Source organism: Hyla sarda, unplaced genomic scaffold (assembly GCF_029499605.1).
Source record: "Hyla sarda isolate aHylSar1 unplaced genomic scaffold, aHylSar1.hap1 scaffold_799, whole genome shotgun sequence".
In the NCBI taxonomy this organism is placed as follows: Eukaryota; Metazoa; Chordata; class Amphibia; order Anura; family Hylidae; genus Hyla; species Hyla sarda.
In genome coordinates this window covers 72,873-92,512 of record NW_026610824.1, presented here as the reverse complement: position 1 = coordinate 92,512, position 19,640 = coordinate 72,873, and the positions used below count along the sequence as shown (strand labels likewise).

The window sequence follows — 19,640 nt, the reverse complement described above, 5'->3', positions numbered from 1 at the left end:
CTGCTGCTTCTGCTTCTGCTTGTGTCTGGCCGCTGTTGGAGCGTCCAGGCACAGGACTTCTGCTGCTGCTGACTAAATGGCCTCCTTAATTGGATCATTTGAGTAGCCAGCACACCTGTGCAGGTAGGGCATGACATGATAGGCAGCTGCCTTGATAGCGGGTGGGTGCTGAATGTTCCTAATTGACAAAATAAGATTAATGCTTATGAAGAAATATAAAATCTCATCCCTTCCCCAATATCGCGCCACACCCCTACCCCTTAATTCCCTGGTTGAACTTGATGGACATATGTCTTTTTTCGACCGTACTAACTATGTAACTATGTAACATAACATGGGGGGGGGGGTCTCCTGGCTGTTCACACAGGTGTGTCATTGCTGTACATTGACCATGCATTGCTTCTGTGGTATTGCAAAGGCAAAGACAAATGCTTCCAGCCATCCATTGCACTAATGGATTGGTCATCAGCTGGCTGTCTATGTCCCGCATCAATATAGACCAAAGTACAGAGGGTTAGGCTATGCTATTGTGCACCTACCTGATGCATCAGAAGGTGCGAGGCCCTTGCTAAATTCTGTGCACAGACTTTGAGATCTATGCTTTAGACTGTATCTAAACCTGCTCCAACATGGACTGACATTCTGGCCTACTTTCAGCCGATGCGACTTGTCTGTCGCTGAACAGTCGCTTTTTATGTATTCAGCACCTATGTATAATGTTGTAAAAATGCTCTAGAAGCTAAAGTCGCAGAAATGTCACACATATTTGGCCTGCAACTTTCTGTGCGACAAATTCAGACAGGAAAAATCAGTATAAATCCTTAGAAAATTATCCCCCAGTGTCTCCATCTGCTGGCGGTATTGAATAAGCATTGCTGCACTGATGGGGTATGCATTAGACGAAAAAAAAGAAGAAAAAGAAGAATAATACGCCCAGAAAAGAGGCGAAAAGGAGAAAAACGTAAAAAAACGTGAAAAAAAAGTAAGAGGAAGAGAAGGGAAAAAAAGGTGGAAATGGGTTTAAAAGTGATTTCGGCGGAGATATATATATATATATATATATATATATATATATATATATATATATATATATACATACGCGCACACACACACATATATATAAACGTATTCTCCGTTGAGATATTGCAGCCGCTGCTGTGTCCAGGCCCAGGAGCCTTAGCACTGTGCTGTGATGTCACTCAATACCACTGACATCACTAGGTGTAAACAACATCTCTCCTTTGCTGTGTATGTGACTATGGAGCTGTTTGGTGATGTCGTCTATTATGGCCTTCATAGAAGCAACAGGAGATTGTTGCATCCATCTAGAACCCTCAGAACTACAGTGCTATGATGTCACTCACTTCCACAGGCCTTGCAGAGTGTAAACAACAACAACCCAGCTTTGTTGTGTATGTAACCATAGGGATTTGTGATGTCACCTAGAACCTTCACAGCAGCGACAGCTTTATGAGGAGCATCAGCACTGCTCTGCCTGAGCAGAACCATCACCGCCATAGGTTGTCAAATAACCCGGGTTTAACCCACACAGGTAAGTCCAATGGGGTGCAGGCATGTCCTCTATGCTTACAGCTTCCCGTGGGTGTTGGTTTGATACCGTTTGGGGACAGCCAAGGAGGCATCTGCAGGCAACAAAGGTAGGTGTGTGCTTGTGTGTGTGTTTCCTATGCAGATCCTAAGCCCAGTGTCACATGCAAGTAGGAGGAGTAAGAAGGGTTCCTGGCAAATCCGGGTTATGGATTGCATTTAAAAAGGCCCCGTGGGAGTGCAATGGGCCCCTGTCTTGCTGCTTAGCAATAATGGTATGGGTTTAGGTTCTGCTGTGTGTACTGGTGGTTGACTGCCCCCCAGCCCAGAGTGTGCATGGAAAATTGTCTGGCAGCCTCCCTGACAGCAAGCAGTGATAGTGCCCATGAAGGGGACCTTGTTGGGCCCGCCCCTTTCACGGTTATCGCTTCTCGGCCTTTTGGCTAAGATCAAGTGTAGTATCTGTTCTTATCAGTTTAATATCTGATACGTCCCCTATCTGGGGACCATATATTAAATGGATTTTTGAGAACGGGGGCCGATTTCGAAGCTTGCTTCCGTCGCCCTATGCATTGACCCGATATGGCAGTATCTTCGGGTACAGTGCACCACCCCCTTACAGGGTTAAAAAGAAAGATTCCTACTTTCATTGCTACCTGCTTGCTGGCTAGCCAGCTAGCCAGCCCTGTGGGCCTTGCTGCTGCTGCTGCTGCAGCCAAAAAACAAAAGGTGGTGCTGCTGCTGCTTCTGCTTCTGCTTGTGTCTGGCCGCTGTTGGAGCGTCCAGGCACAGGACTTCTGCTGCTGCTGACTAAATGGCCTCCTTAATTGGATCATTTGAGTAGCCAGCACACCTGTGCAGGTAGGGCATGACATGATAGGCAGCTGCCTTGATAGCGGGTGGGTGCTGAATGTTCCTAATTGACAAAATAAGATTAATGCTTATGAAGAAATATAAAATCTCATCCCTTCCCCAATATCGCGCCACACCCCTACCCCTTAATTCCCTGGTTGAACTTGATGGACATATGTCTTTTTTCGACCGTACTAACTATGTAACTATGTAACATAACATGGGGGGGGGGGGGGTCTCCTGGCTGTTCACACAGGTGTGTCATTGCTGTACATTGACCATGCATTGCTTCTGTGGTATTGCAAAGGCAAAGACAAATGCTTCCAGCCATCCATTGCACTAATGGATTGGTCATCAGCTGGCTGTCTATGTCCCGCATCAATATAGACCAAAGTACAGAGGGTTAGGCTATGCTATTGTGCACCTACCTGATGCATCAGAAGGTGCGAGGCCCTTGCTAAATTCTGTGCACAGACTTTGAGATCTATGCTTTAGACTGTATCTAAACCTGCTCCAACATGGACTGACATTCTGGCCTACTTTCAGCCGATGCGACTTGTCTGTCGCTGAACAGTCGCTTTTTATGTATTCAGCACCTATGTATAATGTTGTAAAAATGCTCTAGAAGCTAAAGTCGCAGAAATGTCACACATATTTGGCCTGCAACTTTCTGTGCGACAAATTCAGACAGGAAAAATCAGTATAAATCCTTAGAAAATTATCCCCCAGTGTCTCCATCTGCTGGCGGTATTGAATAAGCATTGCTGCACTGATGGGGTATGCATTAGACGAAAAAAAAGAAGAAAAAGAAGAATAATACGCCCAGAAAAGAGGCGAAAAGGAGAAAAACGTAAAAAAACGTGAAAAAAAAGTAAGAGGAAGAGAAGGGAAAAAAAGGTGGAAATGGGTTTAAAAGTGATTTCGGCGGAGAAATATATATATATATATATATATATATATATATATATACGCGCACACACACACATATATATAAACGTATTCTCCGTTGAGATATTGCAGCCGCTGCTGTGTCCAGGCCCAGGAGCCTTAGCACTGTGCTGTGATGTCACTCAATACCACTGACATCACTAGGTGTAAACAACATCTCTCCTTTGCTGTGTATGTGACTATGGAGCTGTTTGGTGATGTCGTCTATTATGGCCTTCATAGAAGCAACAGGAGATTGTTGCATCCATCTAGAACCCTCAGAACTACAGTGCTATGATGTCACTCACTTCCACAGGCCTTGCAGAGTGTAAACAACAACAACCCAGCTTTGTTGTGTATGTAACCATAGGGATTTGTGATGTCACCTAGAACCTTCACAGCAGCGACAGCTTTATGAGGAGCATCAGCACTGCTCTGCCTGAGCAGAACCATCACCGCCATAGGTTGTCAAATAACCCGGGTTTAACCCACACAGGTAAGTCCAATGGGGTGCAGGCATGTCCTCTATGCTTACAGCTTCCCGTGGGTGTTGGTTTGATACCGTTTGGGGACAGCCAAGGAGGCATCTGCAGGCAACAAAGGTAGGTGTGTGCTTGTGTGTGTGTTTCCTATGCAGATCCTAAGCCCAGTGTCACATGCAAGTAGGAGGAGTAAGAAGGGTTCCTGGCAAATCCGGGTTATGGATTGCATTTAAAAAGGCCCCGTGGGAGTGCAATGGGCCCCTGTCTTGCTGCTTAGCAATAATGGTATGGGTTTAGGTTCTGCTGTGTGTACTGGTGGTTGACTGCCCCCCAGCCCAGAGTGTGCATGGAAAATTGTCTGGCAGCCTCCCTGACAGCAAGCAGTGATAGTGCCCATGAAGGGGACCTTGTTGGGCCCGCCCCTTTCACGGTTATCGCTTCTCGGCCTTTTGGCTAAGATCAAGTGTAGTAATACAGGAGATCTGGTCAGAAGGTACTCGGGTACCCCTCTCCTCGGCCTTGTGGGATCGCCCAGGTTTATTGCCTGGGCTTCACCCACTTGTTGCTATTGGGGAGAGGGCTTAGTCCCAGGGTAACGGGTTGCGATCGCCTCTCAAAGCCTTTGGGTGGAGAGAGGTTTGAGCGAATTGGCTGGTTGGTTGGAGCGGAGAGAACCAGACCAAAACACGAATGAACCATGGATGAAGATCTAGATCCTGGTTCGGTACCGGCTTATGCCCGGATTAAACACACTGTGCGGGTCATTCTCACAGGTGATGCGGCGGATGCACGTGGCATGAGGTTCGTGATAGAGGACGTGCTCGACAAGATTCTTAATGTTCGTAAGCGAGAGATTTTGGCCATCCAGGATTACCCTAAGCGGAGGATCTACGACTGCACTTTCATAGGGGAAGGCGTATTCTTAGATGCAGTAATGAAAATTCCAAAGCAAGATGATCCGAGGCTTAAGGGTATCCAAATTGTCGAGCACGTCCTAGATGAAACCAAGTTGATTGTCGTGAAGATGTACTCCCCTTTTGTAAATCAGAGAGAGATCGATGGGTTCCTGGCAGCCTACTTTAAAAAGGTGGAGTTCAGAGGAAAAATCATGAACGACTGTGGTGTCTGGACCTCAAAATGGCGATATCAAGTCACGTGCAACAAAGACCCCACCCTCCCAGGGGGGATACTATTACCGCCTGCTCGTTTTAAATTAAACAATGTGTGTGGCGACCTCTTTTTTGCGGGAATGCCAAACTTCTGCAGAAGGTGCCAACGTTATGGGCACATAAAGGAAAATTGTGAAAGTTCCTGTAAGAAATGTGGAAGCATGCAACATGAAACAGAAAAATGTGATAAGGGTTTGAGATGTAATTTTTGCCGTCACTTTGGTCACGTGTATGCTTTCTGTCCCCACAGACCAAAAAAAACCACAGAACAGCAAGGGCAACCCAAGAGAGACGTCCGGAGACCAGCCTGGGGAAAAGCCAGAGAGGAGGAGCACCCCCCACAAGAAGAGGTAAGCTGTGAGATGGAGACCACGGCCCCCCCAAAAGAATCCCAGGAGAAAGAGGCACAGGTGGAAAGGGGGACCCCAAATGAGAGGAGGCCGGGGAAGAGAAATGCGAGAGGGGATCGGGCAGATACCTCAGAGAAGGTGGAAGAGCGAGAGGTGCCCGATTCCACCCCGGAAGGTCCTCCTGCTCGGGGTCCCCCTGAGTGTGAAAACCCGGACGGAGTAGCAAAAGTGAAAAGACGAAGGGGCTCCAAAGGGCGTCCGGACTCGGAGGTGGTCCAGGAGGAGCAGATGGAAGTTCCTGTCGTGACGGGGGCTCCAAGTGAAGCTCCTCCACAGGTCCCAGCGGTGGATACCCCTCCTCCTCCCAGCCAGGAGGAGGTTTCAGGGGTGACCATCTCCGAGGTCCCGGAAACGGACCTAAGTACGCACCCGACCCCTATGGAGGGGCAAGAGGTGGACGCCGAAAAAGAGAATGGAGCCCAGAAGCTGTTCTTACCAATGTACTCCGTCTATACACCTGTGGTCTTGGAAGAGGGGGGCTGCTCGAGCGATGGTGGTTCCTCTCCGGCTTCCTCTATGTGTACGGTAGAGTCAGAGGTGGGGGGTAACGAGAGCTCCAGTGCGCAATCTGGTTTTTAGTTTGTTATCTGAGCCTCCCTTTTTTTTACATCTCCAATGGCTGAGTTGTCCGGATTGTCTATGAATGTAAGAAGTATAAGTTCACGAGCGAAACGGGTTGCCCTTTTTAACTACTTGTCTATTTTTGCTGCTTCTGTGGTTTTCCTGCAGGAGTGCGGCATCCCGCATAGTTTAAATTATGAAAAGTATAAAAAAGATTGGGTACACGGTCCATCAGTCTGGTCTGGATCTAACGAATCCAGATCAGCAGGGGTCGCCATACTTTTTAAAGGAAATGCTTTTATTGATTTTATTCATGAGATTTTACCAGGCAGAATTTTATTGGTTAAAGCTTTTATTGATGGTATTAAATGGCAGTTTTTAAATTTTTATGGTTCACCCAATAAAAATGATAGAGCACGGATGTTAGAGATTTTACCCCTTTTTATCAATGATTCTGAACCTCTTATTTTAGCAGGTGATTTTAATTGTATTTTAAGGGGGGAGCACCGTTTTACCAATTCAGTAAGTAGAAACTATGATAAAACATCTTCTATGTTAAAAAATATGATTATTGATTTTAGACTTACTGATGTTTTTAAGAAATGCAATAGTATTTTACCAGAAAGAGACGGTGTGACCTGGAGCAACGCAAACTGCAGCTCCAGGATCGATTTTATCTTCTGTTCTTATCAAGTACTGCCTTTTAAGTGTGATGTTTTAACCAATGTTTTTTCTGATCACAAACTTTTATCTTTTAAGGTGAAGAGTGATTTTAGAAAAAAGACTGGGAGGAATGCCTGGAAGATGAATGTATCCCTTTTAGAAGATCCGCAGGTTTTATCCGATTTTATCAACTTCTACAAGGACTGCAGACGGGTAAGAGATCCTAACACTCCCATCAGTATATGGTGGGAGAAAATGAAAATAAAAATAAAAGAGTTTTTTTATTAGAGTAGGGATCTCTAGAGCTAAAGAGAAGCGTGAGTTTTACTCCCTTCTAAATACCCGTCTGCAAACCCTGTACAAATTCAGAGACAATGGTATAGAGGTTTATAGAGAAATTACTGACTTAAAAAAAGAAATAAAACAGTGCCTGGAGCAGAAGGGAAAAGAGATAATTTTCAGATCCAAAATAAAGCACCTTGAAGAGAACGAGACCTGCTCCAGGTACTTTTTTAAGAAAGTAACGGATAAAAAGGTTTTAATTGATAATATACAAGGAGAAAAAGATGTACAGGGTATTTTAAAAAGGGTACATTCATTTTATGCGGATCTTTTTAATACAAAAAATATTGATATTGATTTTATGAATGACTCATTGAAGGAGATTACCAATGTTTTAGACCCTGTGTCCCAGTCTCTTTTACAGAGGGAGATCTCGGAACAGGAGGTTTTAGAGACGATCAGGAGTTTTAAATCCGGTAAGGTGCCTGGTCCTGACGGTATACCCATTGAGTTTTATGTCATTTTTTATGGTGTTTTAAAAGATGACCTTTTTTCCCTTTTTACAGAAATATTTAAAACAAAAGCCCTCCCAGGTTCATGGAGGAAGGGTGATGTCTCCCTGCTGTTCAAAAAGGGAGACCGGTCAGATCTAAAGAACTGGAGACCAATCACCCTCCTCAACTGTGACTACAAAGTGATGGCAAAACTGTGCGCAAATAGATTAAAAAGTGTAATAGAGAAAATAATCCATTCAAATCAGGTCTGTGGGGTGCCTGGGAGGAGCATATGGGAAAATCTTAACCTTTTAAAAGATGTGATTAGTGACACAAAGTCTAGAAACGGAAAACTAGCCATTTTATCCTTAGACTTCGAGAAGGCTTTTGACAGAGTGTCACATTTTTATCTTTTTAAGGTTTTAGAGAAAATGGGTATACCTGAAGGCTTTTTATTGTCTCTTAAGGCCTTTTATAAAAACTGCACAAGCAAGATTTTAGTTAACGGTTTTAAGACACAGGATGTGATTTTAAATTCCGGAGTGAAGCAGGGGTGTCCTTTGTCCCCACTACTTTTCATATGTGCGCTTGAGCCTCTACTATGCACCTTGAGGAGAGATAAGCAAATAAGAGGGGTCCCCCTGCCGGGAGGAGGGGGACTAGAGGCTAAAGTAGTGGGGTACATGGACGATGTGGCAGTGCTTGGAAGGGACACCCCATCGCTTCAAAAAGCCCTAAAGCAAGTTGAATTTTTTTGTTGTGCCTCCGGTTTTAAGGTAAATTTTAATAAAAGCAGTGTTTTAAATATAGGAGGACTGTTTTTAAGGGATTTACCCATTCCTGTGTCTGAGTCTGTGCAGATTTTAGGGGTCTCCTTCAGTGAGTCAAACAATGGTTTAAATAGCTGGGACTTGGTGGCTCAAAAAATAAACACAAAAATTTGTATGTGGAACATGAGAAAGCTAACGATGGAGGGGAAGGTTTTAGTTACAAAGATGGTGATTTTACCCATTTTTTTGTATCTTGGCATGGTCTTTCCACCCCCCGAAATGATTTTAAATAAAATTATTAAAGCATGTTTTACCTTTTTATGGAGCTCCAAGAGTGAAAAATTGAGAAGAGAGATCGTCATGATGCCAAAAGGTATGGGTGGAAAGGACTTCCCCGACATCAGGGCGTTCCTTTTTATCAAGTTTTTTAGCATGTGTGTTAGCACACTTTTTAAGGATAGTTACTGGTCATATTTTATCCGTTTTAATACAGGTTTTTTTATGAGGAGGAATGGGTGGTTTAAAACTGTTTTAAGCTGTCCTTATGCTTTTAATCTTCCCCAACAATACAAGATTTTAGAGAAAATTTTCAACTTGTACAACTTTAACGGAAAAAGTATTAATGAAGTAACTAATAGCAAAAAAATGTTAAAATATATTAAAGAAAGTGGTTTTATTACCCCTGTGAATAATTTTAATGAAGAGAAATGCAGGAAAATATGGAAGATGGCAAATATGATTTATCTTTTTAATTCACAGAAAGATCTGGCCTGGAGCTGCATACACGAGTGTCTTCCATGCCGGGCATTCCAGCACCGAAGAAGGATGGCCAACACTGCAGTATGCCCGAGGGAGGGCTGCCAGGAACCCGAGACCGTGTACCACCTTTTCTGGACTTGTTTTTATGCAAAAAGGATATGGACTAAAATACTCCCTCTGGTGAAGAAGATAACAGAAATAAAGGACTTAAACTCTGCAGCTGTTTTTTATGGATGTCTGGAATGCCCAATACGGACTCAAGAGACAATGGCATGGAAGATCATAAACTGTGTTAAAGCAGCTCTATGGAATGCCAGAAACATTTTACTTTTTAAACATGAGATTTTATCTGTGAATGATGTTTTAGCTCTTTGTTTTAGTGATATGTACCAGTACTTTTTATTAGACAAGAAATATTATCCTTTATTAGCTAGAAAATGGTATTTTAATGAATGGAACACCCTTTTGTAAAGCCACCAAGTGCCCATTTTAAGTGTATTATGATTGTATTTATGTGAACTTTTATTGTTATATGTGATTTTATTATCAAAATTTGTTTTTATTGAAAAAAAATTATATTTATAAATCGTATTGCACTTTGTAAAATGTTATGAATTCTAAATAAAAAGATACCCCTCAGGGGTAGCCAAGTTAAAAAAAAAAAAATCTGTTCTTATCAGTTTAATATCTGATACGTCCCCTATCTGGGGACCATATATTAAATGGATTTTTGAGAACGGGGGCCGATTTCGAAGCTTGCTTCCGTCGCCCTATGCATTGACCCGATATGGCAGTATCTTCGGGTACAGTGCACCACCCCCTTACAGGGTTAAAAAGAAAGATTCCTACTTTCATTGCTACCTGCTTGCTGGCTAGCCAGCTAGCCAGCCCTGTGGGCCTTGCTGCTGCTGCTGCTGCAGCCAAAAAACAAAAGGTGGTGCTGCTGCTGCTTCTGCTTCTGCTTGTGTCTGGCCGCTGTTGGAGCGTCCAGGCACAGGACTTCTGCTGCTGCTGACTAAATGGCCTCCTTAATTGGATCATTTGAGTAGCCAGCACACCTGTGCAGGTAGGGCATGACATGATAGGCAGCTGCCTTGATAGCGGGTGGGTGCTGAATGTTCCTAATTGACAAAATAAGATTAATGCTTATGAAGAAATATAAAATCTCATCCCTTCCCCAATATCGCGCCACACCCCTACCCCTTAATTCCCTGGTTGAACTTGATGGACATATGTCTTTTTTCGACCGTACTAACTATGTAACTATGTAACATAACATGGGGGGGGGGGGTCTCCTGGCTGTTCACACAGGTGTGTCATTGCTGTACATTGACCATGCATTGCTTCTGTGGTATTGCAAAGGCAAAGACAAATGCTTCCAGCCATCCATTGCACTAATGGATTGGTCATCAGCTGGCTGTCTATGTCCCGCATCAATATAGACCAAAGTACAGAGGGTTAGGCTATGCTATTGTGCACCTACCTGATGCATCAGAAGGTGCGAGGCCCTTGCTAAATTCTGTGCACAGACTTTGAGATCTATGCTTTAGACTGTATCTAAACCTGCTCCAACATGGACTGACATTCTGGCCTACTTTCAGCCGATGCGACTTGTCTGTCGCTGAACAGTCGCTTTTTATGTATTCAGCACCTATGTATAATGTTGTAAAAATGCTCTAGAAGCTAAAGTCGCAGAAATGTCACACATATTTGGCCTGCAACTTTCTGTGCGACAAATTCAGACAGGAAAAATCAGTATAAATCCTTAGAAAATTATCCCCCAGTGTCTCCATCTGCTGGCGGTATTGAATAAGCATTGCTGCACTGATGGGGTATGCATTAGACGAAAAAAAAGAAGAAAAAGAAGAATAATACGCCCAGAAAAGAGGCGAAAAGGAGAAAAACGTAAAAAAACGTGAAAAAAAAGTAAGAGGAAGAGAAGGGAAAAAAAGGTGGAAATGGGTTTAAAAGTGATTTCGGCGGAGATATATATATATATATATATATATATATATATATATATACGCACACACACACACATATATATAAACGTATTCTCCGTTGAGATATTGCAGCCGCTGCTGTGTCCAGGCCCAGGAGCCTTAGCACTGTGCTGTGATGTCACTCAATACCACTGACATCACTAGGTGTAAACAACATCTCTCCTTTGCTGTGTATGTGACTATGGAGCTGTTTGGTGATGTCGTCTATTATGGCCTTCATAGAAGCAACAGGAGATTGTTGCATCCATCTAGAACCCTCAGAACTACAGTGCTATGATGTCACTCACTTCCACAGGCCTTGCAGAGTGTAAACAACAACAACCCAGCTTTGTTGTGTATGTAACCATAGGGATTTGTGATGTCACCTAGAACCTTCACAGCAGCGACAGCTTTATGAGGAGCATCAGCACTGCTCTGCCTGAGCAGAACCATCACCGCCATAGGTTGTCAAATAACCCGGGTTTAACCCACACAGGTAAGTCCAATGGGGTGCAGGCATGTCCTCTATGCTTACAGCTTCCCGTGGGTGTTGGTTTGATACCGTTTGGGGACAGCCAAGGAGGCATCTGCAGGCAACAAAGGTAGGTGTGTGCTTGTGTGTGTGTTTCCTATGCAGATCCTAAGCCCAGTGTCACATGCAAGTAGGAGGAGTAAGAAGGGTTCCTGGCAAATCCGGGTTATGGATTGCATTTAAAAAGGCCCCGTGGGAGTGCAATGGGCCCCTGTCTTGCTGCTTAGCAATAATGGTATGGGTTTAGGTTCTGCTGTGTGTACTGGTGGTTGACTGCCCCCCAGCCCAGAGTGTGCATGGAAAATTGTCTGGCAGCCTCCCTGACAGCAAGCAGTGATAGTGCCCATGAAGGGGACCTTGTTGGGCCCGCCCCTTTCACGGTTATCGCTTCTCGGCCTTTTGGCTAAGATCAAGTGTAGTATCTGTTCTTATCAGTTTAATATCTGATACGTCCCCTATCTGGGGACCATATATTAAATGGATTTTTGAGAACGGGGGCCGATTTCGAAGCTTGCTTCCGTCGCCCTATGCATTGATCCGATATGGCAGTATCTTCGGGTACAGTGCACCACCCCCTTACAGGGTTAAAAAGAAAGATTCCTACTTTCATTGCTACCTGCTTGCTGGCTAGCCAGCTAGCCAGCCCTGTGGGCCTTGCTGCTGCTGCTGCAGCCAAAAAACAAAAGGTGGTGCTGCTGCTGCTTCTGCTTCTGCTTGTGTCTGGCCGCTGTTGGAGCGTCCAGGCACAGGACTTCTGCTGCTGCTGACTAAATGGCCTCCTTAATTGGATCATTTGAGTAGCCAGCACACCTGTGCAGGTAGGGCATGACATGATAGGCAGCTGCCTTGATAGCGGGTGGGTGCTGAATGTTCCTAATTGACAAAATAAGATTAATGCTTATGAAGAAATATAAAATCTCATCCCTTCCCCAATATCGCGCCACACCCCTACCCCTTAATTCCCTGGTTGAACTTGATGGACATATGTCTTTTTTCGACCGTACTAACTATGTAACTATGTAACATAACATGGGGGGGGGGGGTCTCCTGGCTGTTCACACAGGTGTGTCATTGCTGTACATTGACCATGCATTGCTTCTGTGGTATTGCAAAGGCAAAGACAAATGCTTCCAGCCATCCATTGCACTAATGGATTGGTCATCAGCTGGCTGTCTATGTCCCGCATCAATATAGACCAAAGTACAGAGGGTTAGGCTATGCTATTGTGCACCTACCTGATGCATCAGAAGGTGCGAGGCCCTTGCTAAATTCTGTGCACAGACTTTGAGATCTATGCTTTAGACTGTATCTAAACCTGCTCCAACATGGACTGACATTCTGGCCTACTTTCAGCCGATGCGACTTGTCTGTCGCTGAACAGTCGCTTTTTATGTATTCAGCACCTATGTATAATGTTGTAAAAATGCTCTAGAAGCTAAAGTCGCAGAAATGTCACACATATTTGGCCTGCAACTTTCTGTGCGACAAATTCAGACAGGAAAAATCAGTATAAATCCTTAGAAAATTATCCCCCAGTGTCTCCATCTGCTGGCGGTATTGAATAAGCATTGCTGCACTGATGGGGTATGCATTAGACGAAAAAAAAGAAGAAAAAGAAGAATAATACGCCCAGAAAAGAGGCGAAAAGGAGAAAAACGTAAAAAAACGTGAAAAAAAAGTAAGAGGAAGAGAAGGGAAAAAAAGGTGGAAATGGGTTTAAAAGTGATTTCGGCGGAGAAATATATATATATATATATATATATATATATATATATATATATATACGCGCACACACACACATATATATAAACGTATTCTCCGTTGAGATATTGCAGCCGCTGCTGTGTCCAGGCCCAGGAGCCTTAGCACTGTGCTGTGAAGTCACTCAATACCACTGACATCACTAGGTGTAAACAACATCTCTCCTTTGCTGTTGCTGTGTATGTGACTATGGAGCTGTTTGGTGATGTCGTCTATTATGGCCTTCATAGAAGCAACAGGAGATTGTTGCATCCATCTAGAACCCTCAGAACTACAGTGCTATGATGTCACTCACTTCCACAGGCCTTGCAGAGTGTAAACAACAACAACCCAGCTTTGTTGTGTATGTAACCATAGGGATTTGTGATGTCACCTAGAACCTTCACAGCAGCGACAGCTTTATGAGGAGCATCAGCACTGCTCTGCCTGAGCAGAACCATCACCGCCATAGGTTGTCAAATAACCCGGGTTTAACCCACACAGGTAAGTCCAATGGGGTGCAGGCATGTCCTCTATGCTTACAGCTTCCCGTGGGTGTTGGTTTGATACCGTTTGGGGACAGCCAAGGAGGCATCTGCAGGCAACAAAGGTAGGTGTGTGCTTGTGTGTGTGTTTCCTATGCAGATCCTAAGCCCAGTGTCACATGCAAGTAGGAGGAGTAAGAAGGGTTCCTGGCAAATCCGGGTTATGGATTGCATTTAAAAAGGCCCCGTGGGAGTGCAATGGGCCCCTGTCTTGCTGCTTAGCAATAATGGTATGGGTTTAGGTTCTGCTGTGTGTACTGGTGGTTGACTGCCCCCCAGCCCAGAGTGTGCATGGAAAATTGTCTGGCAGCCTCCCTGACAGCAAGCAGTGATAGTGCCCATGAAGGGGACCTTGTTGGGCCCGCCCCTTTCACGGTTATCGCTTCTCGGCCTTTTGGCTAAGATCAAGTGTAGTATCTGTTCTTATCAGTTTAATATCTGATACGTCCCCTATCTGGGGACCATATATTAAATGGATTTTTGAGAACGGGGGCCGATTTCGAAGCTTGCTTCCGTCGCCCTATGCATTGACCCGATATGGCAGTATCTTCGGGTACAGTGCACCACCCCCTTACAGGGTTAAAAAGAAAGATTCCTACTTTCATTGCTACCTGCTTGCTGGCTAGCCAGCTAGCCAGCCCTGTGGGCCTTGCTGCTGCTGCTGCTGCTGCAGCCAAAAAACAAAAGGTGGTGCTGCTGCTGCTTCTGCTTCTGCTTGTGTCTGGCCGCTGTTGGAGCGTCCAGGCACAGGACTTCTGCTGCTGCTGACTAAATGGCCTCCTTAATTGGATCATTTGAGTAGCCAGCACACCTGTGCAGGTAGGGCATGACATGATAGGCAGCTGCCTTGATAGCGGGTGGGTGCTGAATGTTCCTAATTGACAAAATAAGATTAATGCTTATGAAGAAATATAAAATCTCATCCCTTCCCCAATATCGCGCCACACCCCTACCCCTTAATTCCCTGGTTGAACTTGATGGACATATGTCTTTTTTCGACCGTACTAACTATGTAACTATGTAACATAACATGGGGGGGGGGGGGTCTCCTGGCTGTTCACACAGGTGTGTCATTGCTGTACATTGACCATGCATTGCTTCTGTGGTATTGCAAAGGCAAAGACAAATGCTTCCAGCCATCCATTGCACTAATGGATTGGTCATCAGCTGGCTGTCTATGTCCCGCATCAATATAGACCAAAGTACAGAGGGTTAGGCTATGCTATTGTGCACCTACCTGATGCATCAGAAGGTGCGAGGCCCTTGCTAAATTCTGTGCACAGACTTTGAGATCTATGCTTTAGACTGTATCTAAACCTGCTCCAACATGGACTGACATTCTGGCCTACTTTCAGCCGATGCGACTTGTCTGTCGCTGAACAGTCGCTTTTTATGTATTCAGCACCTATGTATAATGTTGTAAAAATGCTCTAGAAGCTAAAGTCGCAGAAATGTCACACATATTTGGCCTGCAACTTTCTGTGCGACAAATTCAGACAGGAAAAATCAGTATAAATCCTTAGAAAATTATCCCCCAGTGTCTCCATCTGCTGGCGGTATTGAATAAGCATTGCTGCACTGATGGGGTATGCATTAGACGAAAAAAAAGAAGAAAAAGAAGAATAATACGCCCAGAAAAGAGGCGAAAAGGAGAAAAACGTAAAAAAACGTGAAAAAAAAGTAAGAGGAAGAGAAGGGAAAAAAAGGTGGAAATGGGTTTAAAAGTGATTTCGGCGGAGAAATATATATATATATATATATATATATATATATATATATATACGCGCACACACACACATATATATAAACGTATTCTCCGTTGAGATATTGCAGCCGCTGCTGTGTCCAGGCCCAGGAGCCTTAGCACTGTGCTGTGATGTCACTCAATACCACTGACATCACTAGGTGTAAACAACATCTCTCCTTTGCTGTGTATGTGACTATGGAGCTGTTTGGTGATGTCGTCTATTATGGCCTTCATAGAAGCAACAGGAGATTGTTGCATCCATCTAGAACCCTCAGAACTACAGTGCTATGATGTCACTCACTTCCACAGGCCTTGCAGAGTGTAAACAACAACAACCCAGCTTTGTTGTGTATGTAACCATAGGGATTTGTGATGTCACCTAGAACCTTCACAGCAGCGACAGCTTTATGAGGAGCATCAGCACTGCTCTGCCTGAGCAGAACCATCACCGCCATAGGTTGTCAAATAACCCGGGTTTAACCCACACAGGTAAGTCCAATGGGGTGCAGGCATGTCCTCTATGCTTACAGCTTCCCGTGGGTGTTGGTTTGATACCGTTTGGGGACAGCCAAGGAGGCATCTGCAGGCAACAAAGGTAGGTGTGTGCTTGTGTGTGTGTTTCCTATGCAGATCCTAAGCCCAGTGTCACATGCAAGTAGGAGGAGTAAGAAGGGTTCCTGGCAAATCCGGGTTATGGATTGCATTTAAAAAGGCCCCGTGGGAGTGCAATGGGCCCCTGTCTTGCTGCTTAGCAATAATGGTATGGGTTTAGGTTCTGCTGTGTGTACTGGTGGTTGACTGCCCCCCAGCCCAGAGTGTGCATGGAAAATTGTCTGGCAGCCTCCCTGACAGCAAGCAGTGATAGTGCCCATGAAGGGGACCTTGTTGGGCCCGCCCCTTTCACGGTTATCGCTTCTCGGCCTTTTGGCTAAGATCAAGTGTAGTATCTGTTCTTATCAGTTTAATATCTGATACGTCCCCTATCTGGGGACCATATATTAAATGGATTTTTGAGAACGGGGGCCGATTTCGAAGCTTGCTTCCGTCGCCCTATGCATTGACCCGATATGGCAGTATCTTCGGGTACAGTGCACCACCCCCTTACAGGGTTAAAAAGAAAGATTCCTACTTTCATTGCTACCTGCTTGCTGGCTAGCCAGCTAGCCAGCCCTGTGGGCCTTGCTGCTGCTGCTGCTGCTGCAGCCAAAAAACAAAAGGTGGTGCTGCTGCTGCTTCTGCTTCTGCTTGTGTCTGGCCGCTGTTGGAGCGTCCAGGCACAGGACTTCTGCTGCTGCTGACTAAATGGCCTCCTTAATTGGATCATTTGAGTAGCCAGCACACCTGTGCAGGTAGGGCATGACATGATAGGCAGCTGCCTTGATAGCGGGTGGGTGCTGAATGTTCCTAATTGACAAAATAAGATTAATGCTTATGAAGAAATATAAAATCTCATCCCTTCCCCAATATCGCGCCACACCCCTACCCCTTAATTCCCTGGTTGAACTTGATGGACATATGTCTTTTTTCGACCGTACTAACTATGTAACTATGTAACATAACATGGGGGGGGGGGGGTCTCCTGGCTGTTCACACAGGTGTGTCATTGCTGTACATTGACCATGCATTGCTTCTGTGGTATTGCAAAGGCAAAGACAAATGCTTCCAGCCATCCATTGCACTAATGGATTGGTCATCAGCTGGCTGTCTATGTCCCGCATCAATATAGACCAAAGTACAGAGGGTTAGGCTATGCTATTGTGCACCTACCTGATGCATCAGAAGGTGCGAGGCCCTTGCTAAATTCTGTGCACAGACTTTGAGATCTATGCTTTAGACTGTATCTAAACCTGCTCCAACATGGACTGACATTCTGGCCTACTTTCAGCCGATGCGACTTGTCTGTCGCTGAACAGTCGCTTTTTATGTATTCAGCACCTATGTATAATGTTGTAAAAATGCTCTAGAAGCTAAAGTCGCAGAAATGTCACACATATTTGGCCTGCAACTTTCTGTGCGACAAATTCAGACAGGAAAAATCAGTATAAATCCTTAGAAAATTATCCCCCAGTGTCTCCATCTGCTGGCGGTATTGAATAAGCATTGCTGCACTGATGGGGTATGCATTAGACGAAAAAAAAGAAGAAAAAGAAGAATAATACGCCCAGAAAAGAGGCGAAAAGGAGAAAAACGTAAAAAAACGTGAAAAAAAAGTAAGAGGAAGAGAAGGGAAAAAAAGGTGGAAATGGGTTTAAAAGTGATTTCGGCGGAGAAATATATATATATATATATATATATATATATACGCGCACACACACACATATATATAAACGTATTCTCCGTTGAGATATTGCAGCCGCTGCTGTGTCCAGGCCCAGGAGCCTTAGCACTGTGCTGTGATGTCACTCAATACCACTGACATCACTAGGTGTAAACAACATCTCTCCTTTGCTGTGTATGTGACTATGGAGCTGTTTGGTGATGTCGTCTATTATGGCCTTCATAGAAGCAACAGGAGATTGTTGCATCCATCTAGAACCCTCAGAACTACAGTGCTATGATGTCACTCACTTCCACAGGCCTTGCAGAGTGTAAACAACAACAACCCAGCTTTGTTGTGTATGTAACCATAGGGATTTGTGATGTCACCTAGAACCTTCACAGCAGCGACAGCTTTATGAGGAGCATCAGCACTGCTCTGCCTGAGCAGAACCATCACCGCCATAGGTTGTCAAATAACCCGGGTTTAACCCACACAGGTAAGTCCAATGGGGTGCAGGCATGTCCTCTATGCTTACAGCTTCCCGTGGGTGTTGGTTTGATACCGTTTGGGGACAGCCAAGGAGGCATCTGCAGGCAACAAAGGTAGGTGTGTGCTTGTGTGTGTGTTTCCTATGCAGATCCTAAGCCCAGTGTCACATGCAAGTAGGAGGAGTAAGAAGGGTTCCTGGCAAATCCGGGTTATGGATTGCATTTAAAAAGGCCCCGTGGGAGTGCAATGGGCCCCTGTCTTGCTGCTTAGCAATAATGGTATGGGTTTAGGTTCTGCTGTGTGTACTGGTGGTTGACTGCCCCCCAGCCCAGAGTGTGCATGGAAAATTGTCTGGCAGCCTCCCTGACAGCAAGCAGTGATAGTGCCCATGAAGGGGACCTTGTTGGGCCCGCCCCTTTCACGGTTATCGCTTCTCGGCCTTTTGGCTAAGATCAAGTGTAGTATCTGTTCTTATCAGTTTAATATCTGATACGTCCCCTATCTGGGGACCATATATTAAATGGATTTTTGAGAACGGGGGCCGATTTCGAAGCTTGCTTCCGTCGCCCTATGCATTGACCCGATATGGCAGTATCTTCGGGTACAGTGCACCACCCCCTTACAGGGTTAAAAAGAAAGATTCCTACTTTCATTGCTACCTGCTTGCTGGCTAGCCAGCTAGCCAGCCCTGTGGGCCTTGCTGCTGCTGCTGCTGCTGCAGCCAAAAAACAAAAGGTGGTGCTGCTGCTGCTTCTGCTTCTGCTTGTGTCTGGCCGCTGTTGGAGCGTCCAGGCACAGGACTTCTGCTGCTGCTGACTAAATGGCCTCCTTAATTGGATCATTTGAGTAGCCAGCACACCTGTGCAGGTAGGGCATGACATGATAGGCAGCTGCCTTGATAGCGGGTGGGTGCTGAATGTTCCTAATTGACAAAATAAGATTAATGCTTATGAAGAAATATAAAATCTCATCCCTTCCCCAATATCGCGCCACACCCCTACCCCTTAATTCCCTGGTTGAACTTGATGGACATATGTCTTTTTTCGACCGTACTAACTATGTAACTATGTAACATAACATGGGGGGGGGGGGGTCTCCTGGCTGTTCACACAGGTGTGTCATTGCTGTACATTGACCATGCATTGCTTCTGTGGTATTGCAAAGGCAAAGACAAATGCTTCCAGCCATCCATTGCACTAATGGATTGGTCATCAGCTGGCTGTCTATGTCCCGCATCAATATAGACCAAAGTACAGAGGGTTAGGCTATGCTATTGTGCACCTACCTGATGCATCAGAAGGTGCGAGGCCCTTGCTAAATTCTGTGCACAGACTTTGAGATCTATGCTTTAGACTGTATCTAAACCTGCTCCAACATGGACTGACATTCTGGCCTACTTTCAGCCGATGCGACTTGTCTGTCGCTGAA

At 44.9% G+C, this 19,640-nt stretch overlaps 6 non-coding genes and 1 pseudogene across 6 annotated transcripts; all 7 read left to right on the top strand.

The window, feature by feature from the left end:
* Positions 1-1,971: 1,971 nt before the first annotated feature.
* LOC130346683 (U2 spliceosomal RNA) lies at positions 1,972-2,162 on the top strand. Its single transcript, XR_008884843.1, has one exon. It is a non-coding gene; the product is annotated as a U2 spliceosomal RNA (small nuclear RNA).
* A 2,080-nt stretch (positions 2,163-4,242) lies between these two features.
* Positions 4,243-4,375, top strand: LOC130346658 (U2 spliceosomal RNA; annotated as a pseudogene).
* Positions 4,376-9,546: 5,171 nt separating this feature from the next.
* Positions 9,547-9,736, top strand: LOC130346655 (U2 spliceosomal RNA). Its single transcript, XR_008884820.1, has one exon. It is a non-coding gene; the product is annotated as a U2 spliceosomal RNA (small nuclear RNA).
* A 2,078-nt stretch (positions 9,737-11,814) lies between these two features.
* Positions 11,815-12,005, top strand: LOC130346648 (U2 spliceosomal RNA). Its single transcript, XR_008884815.1, has one exon. It is a non-coding gene; the product is annotated as a U2 spliceosomal RNA (small nuclear RNA).
* Positions 12,006-14,094: 2,089 nt separating this feature from the next.
* On the top strand, positions 14,095-14,285 carry LOC130346680 (U2 spliceosomal RNA). Its single transcript, XR_008884841.1, has one exon. It is a non-coding gene; the product is annotated as a U2 spliceosomal RNA (small nuclear RNA).
* A 2,086-nt stretch (positions 14,286-16,371) lies between these two features.
* On the top strand, positions 16,372-16,562 carry LOC130346679 (U2 spliceosomal RNA). Its single transcript, XR_008884840.1, has one exon. It is a non-coding gene; the product is annotated as a U2 spliceosomal RNA (small nuclear RNA).
* A 2,076-nt stretch (positions 16,563-18,638) lies between these two features.
* Positions 18,639-18,829, top strand: LOC130346678 (U2 spliceosomal RNA). Its single transcript, XR_008884839.1, has one exon. It is a non-coding gene; the product is annotated as a U2 spliceosomal RNA (small nuclear RNA).
* The last annotated feature ends 811 nt before the right edge of the window (positions 18,830-19,640 follow it).